Source organism: Triticum dicoccoides, chromosome 7B, assembly GCF_002162155.2.
Source record: "Triticum dicoccoides isolate Atlit2015 ecotype Zavitan chromosome 7B, WEW_v2.0, whole genome shotgun sequence".
Lineage (NCBI taxonomy): Eukaryota > Viridiplantae > Streptophyta > Magnoliopsida > Poales > Poaceae > Triticum > Triticum dicoccoides.
In genome coordinates, this window is record NC_041393.1 from 666,992,402 (window position 1) to 666,997,295 (window position 4,894).

The window sequence follows — 4,894 nt, forward strand, 5'->3', positions numbered from 1 at the left end:
GGGGGAGGGAGTGTCGGGGTGGCCAATGGCCGGCGTCGGGGTCGGGTGTGGCGCGTGTCGACGGTGGTGTGGACAGGTGCGGGCGTCGGCGGAGGCGTCAGCGGGTGCGGGCGTCGGTGGTGGGTGGGCGGGTGCGAGCGTGGGCAGTGGCGTGGGCGGGTGCAGGCGGCGACGGTGGCGTGGGCGGGTGCGAGAGAAAGGGGATCGAGCGAGATAGTGAGAGAGAGAGAGAGAGGAAAGAGATGGGTGCAGTGGCTCTGTATACGCAACTTAGCTATAGCGCGTCTGGGCAAAACGCGCTATAGCTAAGTTAACTATAGCGCCGCTCTAGCGAAAACGCGCTACTGCTAATGTTTTCTTTTTCTTTTTTTCTTTTTCTTTTTCTTAGCTATAGCGCTGCCCTGGCAAAAACGCGCTACTGCTAACTTTTTCTTCTTCCTTTTTTCTTTTCTTTTTCTTAGCTACAGCGCTATCCTAGCAAAAACGGGCTACTGCTAACTTTTTCTTTTTCTTTTTTTCTTTTTCTTTTTCTTTTTCATATTCCACAAACTTCCTTCTTTTTTACCTTATTTTTATTTCTCTTTTTACTTTTATTATTCTTTTTCTTTTTCATTTTCCTTTTTCTTTTTCTTTTTAATTTTCTTGTTCCTTTTCATATTCCACAAACTTCCTTCTTTTTAATTTTATTTTTATTTCTATTTTTACTTTTATTATTCTTTCTCTTTTTCTTTTTTATTTTTATTTTTCTTGTTCTTTTTCATATTCCACAAACTTAGGGGTTTAATTTGGTCTGTCGTTTGAGCAATACCACTGTTACCCTCCGGATAATAATTAGAATAATATATATCTTACATCATTTGACCGCTATCGGCGGTATACAAAATAGCTAGGCACACACAAACTTTGGGATTAGTTTGTCAGCTTGGGCGACGACGATGCTTCAGACTGATCTTCTTCGCTCTTTTGTTCGTTGTCGAATAATTGAGCCCATGGTCATGACTTTTCCTTCTCCAGGGATTACGATCTTTCGTAGGTAATGTAGTCTTCATTCTTCTTTTGATAAATGTTTCATCGTCATCAGCATCATCTTCCCTCATCGGATCACTGTACTGGTCATAGACTTCCTCGTTGGCGACTCCATCCATTCCGGCGATGCTCCTTTTGCTTCTCCTCATGACAACACGGCTGGGATTGATCGGATTAGTTATGAAGAAACATTGTGTCACGTGTTTAGCGTGTACCCATGGCTCATTTTTGGCGATGGCGTTGACGGTACCGCTATCATCGGAGTCGGGTATACACATGGTAGTGAAATGTCAGTTTTCTCTGTGTACATTTTTAGCCCATCTGACATGGAACATCGTCGCGCTATGCAATCCAGAGTAGTTAAGCTCCCATATCTCTTCGACCCTTCCGTAATATCTTTCAATTACATTCCCGGTCATGGCTTCCATCGTCACCCCTGATTTTTGGTCATCACTGTTTATATCTTTCTCCTCCGTGTAGAACGTGTATCCGTTGATATCGTATGCTTGATAAGTCGCGAGGTTGGTCGAGGGGCCATGTGCTAAGGCGTATATGAGTGTTCCGTTCGGACAACCCTCTTCCAGGGGATTAGCCAGAACTTGCTCTTTGAACCAACGCAAGAAAGTGGAGTTGTGCTCTCTAATAACTTCAGCGTCCGTCCTGTGCACCCCACGGTCACGGTACTTCTTTGCGATGGTCTCTTTGTGCAGTGTCACGAAATTTCTAGCACATCTAGGTGTTGTAGCACTACTAAGTTTGCCCTGTCAAGGTCGTTTTGTCGGCCCAAGCGTAACACATTCACATCCCTATGACCATTGGTGTGACCTCCGCCTTCGAGCCTTCCATAGTGCTTGTTGACGGGCAAACCAACAACAGGATTTTTGGTCAGATAACTCTCACAGAAAGAGATGCACTCTTTGGTCAGATATCCATGGGCTATCCTTCCATCTGGACGGGGCATGTTACGAACGAATCCTTTGGTGACCCCATTCATCCTCTCAAACGGCATCATGCTATGCAGGAATGTCGGCCCTAGGTCGATGATGTCGTACATGATGTGGACACATAGATGCAACATGACATCAAAGAACGCGGGCGGGAAGTACATCTCTAGCTCATTCAGTATGACAACGATCTCTTCCTGTAGCCTATGTAGTTGCTTCACACTGATCGACTTTAGAGAGATAGCATCAAAAAAGCGGCATAGGTCAGTAAGCATCTCACGCACATGTGTGTCCATAATCCCTCTAAGTGCAACCGGGAGTAACTGTGTCATCATCACATGACAGTCGCGAGACTTCATCCCACTGAACCTTTTTTTCTTAGTGTCCAGATATCTGCTTATCTTCCCACAGTATCCGGAACTAACTTTGATTCTGGCAAGGCACTTGAACAATTGATTGACCTCCTTCGGATCTAAGGTAAAGCAAGAGGGGGGGCAATATTGTTCTTCCTTCTTGTTTACTTTTTGCCCCTATCTTCCGTCTCCGTCTCCGTCTCGGTCTCCTCTGACGACCTTTTACCAGGCATTTGGAGATCTTAGCTGATTTTCAAAAATTCCAAGTCTTTTCTTGTCTTCGGCCCATCCTTGGTCCTCTCTGGCATGTTCATTAATGTTCCAAGCAAACTCTCAAGGATACTTTTTGTGATATGCATTTGATCAAGGCTATGAGGCATGTCGAGTATGGGCCAGTATTCCAAGTCCCAAAAAACAGATCTCGTCTTCCATATCTTCAACAGGGGCTCCGGCGCCTTTTGCTTCGTCTTTGCCGGCGAGGGGCACTCTTCCCAGTTCTTCAATAACTCATATATTTCTGCACCGCTATGCTTATGTGGAGTACCTCGATGCTCATATATTTCTGCACTCTTCGATCTCCACGCTTTCTCCATGGGTCATCCTTCTCGAGCCATCTTTGATGCCCCATGTACACGATTTTCGAACACCCGCCATCTTTCGATAGCTGCAGCGAAGTTGTATCATCCATGCACCTCGTGCATCCGCAATATCCGTGGCACACCTGGCCGGAGAGATAGCCGTAACCGAGATAGTCCTACACCGTCGTGATCAGCGCGGCTCTCATGTAGAAATACTCTCCTTTGCTTGCATCCCATGTCTTGGCTGGCATTGTCCATAAGGTCTGTAACTCCTCTTTCAGTAACCTGAGATACAGATTTATATCATTTCCCGGTTGTCTCGGCCCTTGAATAGCATAGCCATGTGTATGTATTTTTCCTTCATGCACAACCAGGGGGGAGGTTGTACATCCATACAAACACGGGCCATGTGCTATGATTGGTGTTCTGGTTGCCAAATGGATTCATTCCATCACTACTAGCGCCAAGCACGATGTTCCTTGGATCATTTGCAAAAAATTCAAATTCAGCATTTAATGCTCTCCACTGGCTAGCATCTGCGAGGTGTCTCAGCTTCAGTTCATCTCCGTCATCTGGCTTCACCCTCTCCGCGTGCTAGCGCATAAGCTTTGCTTCCTTAGGATCTATGAAATACCGCTGTAGACGCGGAGTGATCGGAAAGTACCATACAAATTTCTGTGGAGCTTTCTTTCCGGCCTTTTATATCATGAAGCATTGCACTTTGGACAGATGGTTTTTTCCGCGTGCTCGTTCCGATATATGATGCCATCATTGATGCATGCATGATATCTAATATGTGGCAGATCAAGAGGGCACACAATTTTCTTTGCCTCCTCGACACTAGTAGGACACAGGCTTCCCGCGGGAAGAACCTTCTTTAGGTACTTCAGAAGATCATCCAGGCTTGTATCTGTCCATTTGTTTTCTGCCTTCATCTTTAGAAGTTCTAGTGTGAAACTCTAGCGGGTCACCTCGGGATTATTGCAACCATCATACAAAGGAGTCATCGAGTCTACCTCCAGTTGCGCCCGTTTGGCCTCCTCTCTAGAAGCAGCTCTGTCACTAGTCGTCTTCTTGCGAAGCATGTCTCGAACATGCGGGTCCCGCATGGATGAACTTACTAGCGACGAAGATGGTGACGTGTCCGTGTCTTCTCCGCCTTGAACTGCCTCTTCGCCGTCGACATTTCTGAGGCCGTCTTCCTCTTTGGGCACATAATCGGTCATCTCTTCGTCTGGTGGCCCCATGTCGTTATTTCCTGCCCCGTCAACGTCCTCCTCCTCCTCATCATCATCATCATCATCATCATCATCATCTTCACTTATCCACCGAGTATGGCCATGCATGAAACCATGCATGAGCATGTGCGCCTTGAATTTACCACCCTTAAAGGGGTCGATCCTGACTCTTTCTTTGCATTTTTTACACGGACATAAAACATCCCCCAGTCTTTTTTCATACATGTCATCCACAACAGATTGCCAGTATCTTTCCACCATCCGTCCATTGACCTTCATGATCACCTGCGGGCGGAGCAAATATTATAACCACGTATATATGCATGCATGGATCAAATTCATACAAAAATTCGGCATGACCTTCCCTAAACATAGGACATATTGAGTTTGCATGCCCGAAATTCGCCGAAACGGAATTGAATCGACAATTTGGCAAAACATAGGCAACTCATGTCACCCACATTATTTCATCAAATACACAATGTAGGCAACACAAATTATGCCACACACAATTCGGTATATTCTCATATCACCCATATATATATATAGTTTCGGTCCTATCCACACAAACACTTTTTTTGCTCACCTATGTGTTGAGAGGGATATCGAGCACCTTTCTTCTTAATTACCTAGTAGCTCTATAGATATATAGCTCTAACTAGCTAGCTAGCTAGGGAGAGAGTGGGAGGAGAGGGATAGGAGAAGAGGGAAGGCATTAATGGAAGGGGGTGGTGGAGGGCAAAGAAGAGGGGGAG